This window comes from Triticum dicoccoides, chromosome 2B (genome assembly GCF_002162155.2).
Source record: "Triticum dicoccoides isolate Atlit2015 ecotype Zavitan chromosome 2B, WEW_v2.0, whole genome shotgun sequence".
Lineage (NCBI taxonomy): Eukaryota > Viridiplantae > Streptophyta > Magnoliopsida > Poales > Poaceae > Triticum > Triticum dicoccoides.
In genome coordinates this window covers 286,442,503-286,451,433 of record NC_041383.1, presented here as the reverse complement: position 1 = coordinate 286,451,433, position 8,931 = coordinate 286,442,503, and positions in this window count along the sequence as shown.

The following is an 8,931-nucleotide window of genomic DNA, read 5'->3' as shown; positions in this document are numbered from 1 at the left end:
TCTGAAGAGGCAGAAGCAACAGCTTAAAGCCGCACAGGAAACGCTCAATCGCAGATGGAATAAAGTGCTAGACACTGAAGAAAGATATGGCGACGATCGCCACACAAAGAGCTACCGAAAACGTAAGCTACTGCCAGAATTCGACGACGAGGCCGTTCCACCAAAGAGTAACACGACCAGGATACAAGACGTACCACTTCATAACCACAACAAATCAACTACCAAAGACGCACACGATCTACGCAAGCACCTGGAAAAGAAAGCTGGCGCAGCTAGGTCCATCTACGGATCTAAAGGACACACCCCGGCGGGGGACTGTGGTCGTCAAAATGGTTATGACAACCAAATACTAGTTCAGAATAAACACCAAACACAACAACAGCCGACGACATGCCACAGCGCGTCCAGATACAGAGGGACTGCTCACCCCCTGTGCTTTACTGATGAAGTACTGGACCATGAATTCCCACAGGGCTTTAAACCTGTGAACATAGAGGCATACGACGGAACGACAGACCCAGGGGTCTGGATCGAGGACTTTATCCTACATATACATATGGCTCGTGGGGATGATCTCCACGCCATCAAATACCTTCCCCTCAAACTGAAGGGACCAGCTCGACACTGGTTGAAAAGCCTCCCCGAAAATTCAATTGGGAGCTGGGAGGAACTAGAGGACGCTTTCAGGGCCAATTTTCAAGGGACTTATGTCCGGCCTCCGGATGCTGACAATTTAAGTCACATAATCCAACAACCCGGAGAGTCAGCCCGCAAGTTTTGGAACAGATTCCTCACTAAGAAGAATCAAATTGTGGATTGTCCGGATGCCGAAGCCTTAGCGGCATTCAAACACAGCATCCGTGATGAGTGGCTCGCCAGACACCTCGGCCAAGAAAAGCCAAGGACAATGGCAGCCCTAACAAGCCTTATGACCCGCTTTTGCGTGGGAGAAGATAGCTGGCTAGCCCGTAAAGGCACTAGCGACCCTAGCACATCCGAAATAAGGGATGGCAATGGGAAGCCACATCGTAATAAAAATAAATGCCAAAACAAGGAAGAGAGCCTGGATAACACAACGGTTAATGTCGGATTCAGGGGCCCTCGACCTAACCAGCAAAATAAGCCATCTAAAGGCAGTAAAGAGGGATCATCCAATCTGAACAGAGTTCTGGACAGACTATGCCAAATTCATGGCACCCCTGACAAACCTGCGAACCACACGCACAGAGAGTGCTGGGTCTTTAAGCAGGCTGGCAAATTAAACGCCGAAAACAAGGGAAGGGAAACACCAAGTGAAGACGAGGATGAACCTCGCCAGCCGAACACTAAGGGACAGAAAAAATTCCCACCAGAGGTTAAAACAGTGAATATGATCCACACGACTCGCACATCCTCGGGAAGGCACGAACGCACCCATAAAGACACGCGCGATATAGAGCCCATCATACCCACACCTAACTACCGGATGTCCTGTCCGATCACCTTCGATCACCTGGACGGCTGAGCTAGTATTCGGCGCGAAGGATCAGATGCCTTGGTGCTTGACCCAATAATCGACGGATACCACCTCACCCACGTCCTTATGGACGGCGGCAGCAGCCTCAATTTTATATATGAGGACACTGTCCGCAGGATGGGGATAGAGTCATCCAGAATCAGCAAGATCAACACCACCTTTGAAGGGGTGATACCAGGCGTTGAAGCCTACAGCAGGGGCTCCATCATACTGGAGGTAATATTCGGCTCTCCAGGCAACTCCAGAAGCGAAGAACTAGTCTTCATCATCGCACCCTTCCAAAGCAGCTATCAAGCATTGCTCGGAAGGGCGGCCTTCGCCCGCTTCAACACATTGCCGCACTATGGCTACCTCACACTCAAGATGCCCGGCCCACGTGGCATCATCACCATTAGCAGAATATCAGAGTGCTTTTCGTGTGAAGAGGAACACACGACGGCCCTAGCGGCCGGACTATAAGCGGCCTCTAACAAAAATATGACGGACACGGTTGGACGAGTCCGGCAGCCCATATCAAACCAGGGCACCGTATATGTAATCCTATAGTGGATACCAAGGGCTCATAATAAAGACCCACACTTGGCCCAACCTTATTGGCAGGCCAGCATCTCAGATTTTTACTATCCATCGCATACTTACGTTGCACTCTTATATGAGTTTCCCTTTCCAGCAGACAACGTCCGCGCGATACCCTTCCAGGATGCGGCACAACAGAGACAAAGGCGCAAACGTGCAGCAGGGCCCCATTCAACAGGTTTCTTTTTAGATTAAGCCCCTGTGTAAACCTTTTCTATTGTCTCTTGTTGTTTAACCATCCCATGGGTTCCATACCCACAGAGGATACTGCCGTTTTTGGCATTTCGCAACGACAGATTAATGCCCGTACCTGGAAACACAGGGTTTATAATGAATGGGCATTCTTGATCTCATCATCTATTATAAAGTCTGAATACCTTCAGGAGTGTTCAGCGTCACGAGTTTGGCCTTATATGCATCAGCTCCGAATCATGTGTTTGGTCAAATGTTGGGTTTGCCCGGCTCCTGGGTTTGCCACCTTACGTTCCGTTATTATCGGCTAAGGTGGCCAAAGGAGAACTACTGCAATCGTGCCCTGGTTATTCCGGATGAGCACCTCAGTAGAGAAAGCCGAAAACTGACTGTCATGATACAGCGAGAGACTGGTCAACCACTCGACGACTCACCAGAATCTTTAGGATTCCTCCACATTAACGAAGGGCCATTTCCCGGCCAGGTACATACACGCCTTTATTCGGATGCACGCGAAGGTACCAGGGGCTACATAGTAGCTCCACTTTAGAATCCCGCGGCTAAGCGAAAGTGTTACAGCTATATAGCCCGGTTGCCTAGTTCGTCGTGCGATCACCTCCTTAATGGACCAAGACGTTGGATCAAGAGTGATTAAGCATATTTTTTCGCGAACACCCCTGTATTGTATGCATGGGGGCTGAAGCCAATGACTGCTAACTTTCAGATTGCATATTTATATATACATATATATATAAACGGCCGCACAAGGGAAATAATCATATTCTCAGGCAAATAGTATAAATCCAGCCTTATAATCAAAATAAACATTGTTTTTACAATGATTTGAATCATCACTCAAATAGGAGATTCTTCGGGCACTGCGCCTCTATCAGGCGGGCACCCTTTGTGACCTGCGCCAAGTAGTGCCCGGCCGGATATTGGCCCCCCACCGGATCCTGAGATGCTATAATAGTGGTATCCATATCCATCCAATACGCTTTAACGCAGGCAAGGGCCATCCACGCACCCTCTATGCATGCCGACCTCCTCAGGGCATTGATCTGAGGCACCGCCCCAAGGAACTGTTGCACCAAACCAAAGTAACTGTCCGGCTTAGGCCCCTTCAGCCAAAGATGGTCTATTACAGACCGCATTGCAAGCCCGGACAGCCTGTGAAGCTCCGCTACAGCAGCCATCCTATCACTTAACGGCAGTGGGTGAGTGGGAGCATTGAACTGCGACCAGAAAAGCTTCTCCACCTCCTTCTCACCCTGATCTTTGAAGAACTCTACAGCATCAGCCATACTCTTCGCCAGGTCCACGTAGGCGTCCGCCAAACTCCAGCGTCCATCCAGGGGAGCGTACTTCGGATCGAAGAACTTCGTCCGCTGTAAATAGGAGCCTCCAGCCGTGATTTTTCCGGCCTGTTGAAGCTCCTCCCGTGCACCCCTGAGCTCGGTCCGTATTTCCTTGGTGGCATTAAGTGCCTTGCTCAGGTCAGCCGATTTATCCTCATGCTCCCTTTTCAGGAGCTCATACCGGTCAGCGGCATTTTTTAACTCGATAGCCATTTCGGCTATCTTTTCCACGCTTTGGCGATGAGCAGCCTATTCGGCTCTCACTTCCTCGGCCGCCTTTAGGGCAGCCGCATTGCTCACCCGAGCTTGTTCCTTGGCTAGAGAAAGTTCCGCCCTCAGGGCCTCCACGACAGCAGCACCATCTGCAGTCCGAACATATTAGATTAATATGTGCCACCTTAATATTTTCCTATGCAATGGAAAGACAGGACACATACAATGTGATTCGTCCAGCCGCTCATTCATCAGAGTGATATCGGCATCAATCGACCCAATTTGCCTTGTCAGTTCGGCAACTTCAACAGACGGGCTGGCGGCCGGACCCACAGGTACCTACACATATTTACAACACCAATTATTGGTTGATGATACCCTGTTTGCCGCCTATGGCGGGCAACCAGAGTCTCAGGGGCTACTACCTATATGGTGTATTCTTCATTACATACCTCAAAGCCTTTGAGAAGGCTTGTAAATGCTTCATTCAAACCGCTTGTAGCGGATTAAATCTTTTTGAGCACTGCGCTCATTAACGAGCGGTGCTCCTCCGAGAACGCAGCTCGCTCCAGTAAGCCCGTCAGTACGTCCGGCCGGACATCGAACTGCGTCGGACTCTTCCCATCGCCCCCCGTCGTAGCCAAAGGCTCCGGGTGTACGGCGGCTGATGAATTGACTGCCGGCTTTGGCAGATTCGGACTCCTCCGTGACGACACCTCGGTGTCGCCCTCTTCACGAGTCGGTCTCGCTCCTCGGCCAGCTTGCTGCACTCCGCCTCCTTGCCGCGCAGGGCGGTGTTGGCTTCACCCAGCTGCTACTGCAAGGCAGCGTTGGCCTCTGTAAAAAAGGAAGAAGAAATAATATCAGTCGAATGACAAAGCGGGATGTAGTTCCCGGGGAGATCCAGCCCGACTTCTCAGCAGTCGGCCCGAATCTCGGGGACTACAGCCCGCGGGTGCGCCATCGCGCCCCCGCAAAGAAGTAGTTAGCAAAGGTAGATCCACTGGGAGATTCGGCTTGACTGCTCAGCAGTCGGCCCGAACCTTGGGACTGTAGCCCGCGGGTGCGTCAGCGCGCCCCCGCGAAGAAAGAAAGTCGAAGCTTACTCCGGCTCTCGGACAGATGGATGGTCTGCGTCTCCAGCTCCCGGACCCTAGAGTTGAAGGTGACCGCGTGAAGATTGTGGTAGTCCTGCAGAAGGGATATCAGGTGAAGTCAGCATTTGACACTTGCAAGTTAAAGTTCCGGACCGCCTGCTCGGCAGCCGGCCTGAAACTTGGAGACTACACCCAGTGGGTGCGCTTGCGCGCCCCCACCAAGAAAGCAAGAAGATCAAAATAAAGAGAAGCGAAGAAAACTTACGCGGATGGCTGCCCGCGACTCTAGGAACGCCTTGTTGCAGTGCTTGAGGCCTTCGGCTTCGGCCCGGAATTTGGCCTGGACGTCAAGGGACACCTCTGGCGGATCTTGGACCACCGGAGTGCTCAGGACGGCGAGGCGCACCCGTCCCACCAAACTCGAACGTCAGGGAGACTCGGGCAGGGCGGGACCATGGCCGCGGCGGACGAGGCTCTTCGGGCTCTGGGGAACTCGTGGCCAGAGGCCACTAGACAAGGAATGGGGCAGTGGGGTGGATCTAGGGTAGGCGAGTAGGCCTCTGGTGGTGCTAGAACGGAGGGAGAGAGCTCGACTTGCTCGGATTTAGGCCGGAGGGGGCGGCGGCCGTGGCGGACGTAGGACGAGCAGAGGGGCTCCGGTGCTCGGGGAAGAGGTTTGGGCGTGGTAGTGGAGTGTGGAGAGGCTGGTGGCAGAGGTGGCCAAGGGGGCGCAGGGAGGAAGACGACGGCGACAAACGAATCCAAAACGCTATTGTACGCCCGTGGGCACATGGTGGCGAGCGTCGGTGAGCAAGCAGACGGAGGGGGAGAGGGGTCTAGAAGGACGACGACGACGAGGGCTATCTACTGGATAGGCCCGTGCTCGCTGGGACGCCGAGCAGAGGAGGGGCCCAAGCAAGAAGACGCTCTGGGCGCAGCCATTGCACGACAAAGCGGTGGTCACCGCGTGCACTGGTGCACACAGTGCCACAAGTGATGCCAAACCATGTCTGGGGGTTAGTCCTTCCTGGGTAAGTTGTAAATACAGTGGTAACTTGGTTAAACAGGCTCTGGTTAAAAGGTTAGTGAGCTCTGAAGTTTATTGCAGTAAACTTTATTAACTCAATGTGATCAATAGGGAGCTGCTTTGTGTCAAGTGTTATGTCTAGGGTGTTTAGGCTAGGAAGGACTACAGTCCTGGAGAGTTTGGGAAGAAATTGACCAATATTTACTGCAGTTGCTTCACAACTGACCAAAATGGTCCAGAAACTAGATCATGATGGTGCACTCACATGGAGTGTCAACTTGAGCTCAAATTGGGCAAGGCAGAGTCACTAGGTCAAATGAAGATGCTCAAAAAGTCTCATACCATTTGGCAAAGCCAAGCTGGTGCTTGCTTCACAAACATCTCCTCTGGACAGAAACTTGGAATAATATTGGTGATTAAATGGATCATTGAAATGTTTCCAAAATGGGTGGAGAGATGTTTTATGGGAATAAGAATGATTTGGTAATTTATCAAGATTTTTGAAGCAATATAAAATGCACTTGCTTCACAACCTGAAAATATTGCCAAAATCAAAGACTTGCTCCTGTGCTCACATAGATAATTGGATGGGGCTGCAAATGGGTGGAAGGGGTTAATATGAGCACATTAAGGAGTCTACAAAAGTTCAACTCATTTGGGTACTCCTAGCTAGTACTTCCTTCACAAAGCTTTCTGTTTGACAGAAACTTTGAAAAATCACTGAGGAAGATTGGCTAGGAAAATAAATTTGAACTTGTTAATGAGGCAATTATTTGGACATATAAACATGCCCAAAAAGGTTGGGATCCACTAGGAAAAATATAAATGACACTTCCTTCACAAAGTGCCATTCAGGGCAGAATAGAAAAAGGAATATTGGGGAATTATTTTTGAACATGGCAATGAAAAGTTTTGCCATATTTGATCAAGATATGACCCAAACAATTTATGATAATTATTTGGGAATTTAAGGAGTGAGAGGAATATAGGTTGCTTCACAACCTAGGGCAATTTGAGTTATTCCTTTAATAGAAAAGGAATATTCCCAATAAAAAGAATATTGGGATTTGGGCTAGGATGATAATGACAGGGTCTAGGGAAAGATTTGGGAATGACAAGCCACTCCGGAAGCAAACAAGAGGGCATCTTCTTCAGTTTCCAGACCACAAAGCCACGGAAAAGAAAAACTCAGGCAAAAACCTCGGAAAAACAAAAGAAAAAGAAAGGGCCAAAAGTCAGGCTGTCACAAACTGTAACAGATGCAACTACTTTTACTTCAATGAGAGGATTATATTTAAACCGCTTCTCCTTAGGGAGATCAACGCGAGCAGCAAAAGATTCACAAAATGAAGCTACTATCTCAGAGTCAAGTCCATATTTAGCGCTAAATCCACGAAAAGCATCGGTATCCATAAAAGATTTAACACAATCAAACTTAGGTGTCATACCTGACTCCTTACCATCGTCGGAACCCCAATCTTCAGAGTTGTGTTTAATTCTTTCCAATAAATCCCACTTGAATTCAGTAGTCCTCAGCATATAAGAACCAGGACAGGAAGTATCAAGCATGGTGCGATCATTGAGGGAAAGCCGAGCATATTTTTTTTGAATAATCATTTCTCTTGAGAGCTCATGATAGGGGCATGAATATAACATTGACTTAAGCCTCCCCCAAGCTTGAGCGATGCTTTCTCCTTCGCGAGGCCAGAAATTATATATGTAATTACGATCACGATGAACAAGATGCATAGGATAGAATTTCTGGTGAAATTCCAACTTCAATCGTTTATAGTTCCAAGATCCCGTATCATCACATAGCCTATACCATGTCAATGCATCTCCCTTCAAAGATAAAGGGAAGACCTTCCTCTTAACAACATCATCGGGAATACCTGCAAGCTTAAATAATCCACAATCTTCATCCACAAAGATAAGGTGTAAATCGGGATGCAATGTTCCATCTCCTGCAAAGGGATTAGCTAGCAGTTTCTCTATCATACCCGAAGCAATCTCAAAGTAAACATTTTCAGTAGGTTCAGTAGGTTGAGGAGCAACTCTTTGCTCTACTGGTTGGGGTGAAGATACCCCGAACAAGCCCCTCAAAGGATTAGTTTCCATAGTAACAAGTGACAGAAAATTTCAGCACACTATATAAATGTTTCCTTACCAAGTTCCACTCACCAAAGGCGCTTCACTCCCCGGCAACGGCACCAGAAAAGAGTCTTGATGACCCACAAGTATAGTGGATCTATCGTAGTCCTTTCGATAAGTAAGAGTGTCGAACCCAACGAGGAGCAGAAGGAAATGACAAGCGGTTTTAGAGTAAGGTATTCTCTGCAAGCACTGAAATTGTAGGTAAAATAGATAGTTTTGTGATAAGATAATTGGTAACGGGTAACAAGCAATGAAACAAAATAAAGTGCAGCAAGGTGGCCCAATCTTTTTTATAGCAAAGGACAAGCCTGGACAATTTCTTATAATGAGAAAAGCGCTCCCGAGGACACATGGGAATTATCGTCAAGCTAGTTTTCATCACGCTCATATGATTCGCGTTCGGTACGTTGATAATTTGATATGTGGGAGGACCAGTGCTTGGGTACTGCCCTTTCTTGGACAAGCATCCCACTTATGCTTAATCCCTATTGCAAGCATCTGCAACTACAAAAGAAGTATTAAGGTAAACCTAACCATAGCATGAAACTAGTGGATCGAAATCATCCCCTTACGAAGCAACGCATAAACTAGGGTTTAAGCTTCTGTCACTCTAGCAACCCATCATCTACTTATTACTTCCCAATGCCTTCCTCTAGGCCCAAATAATGGTGAAGTGTCATGTAGTCGACGTTCACATAACACCACTAGAGGAGAGACAACATACATCTCATCAAAATATCAAACGAATACCAAATTCACATGACTACTAATAGCAAGACTTCACCCATGTCCTCAGGA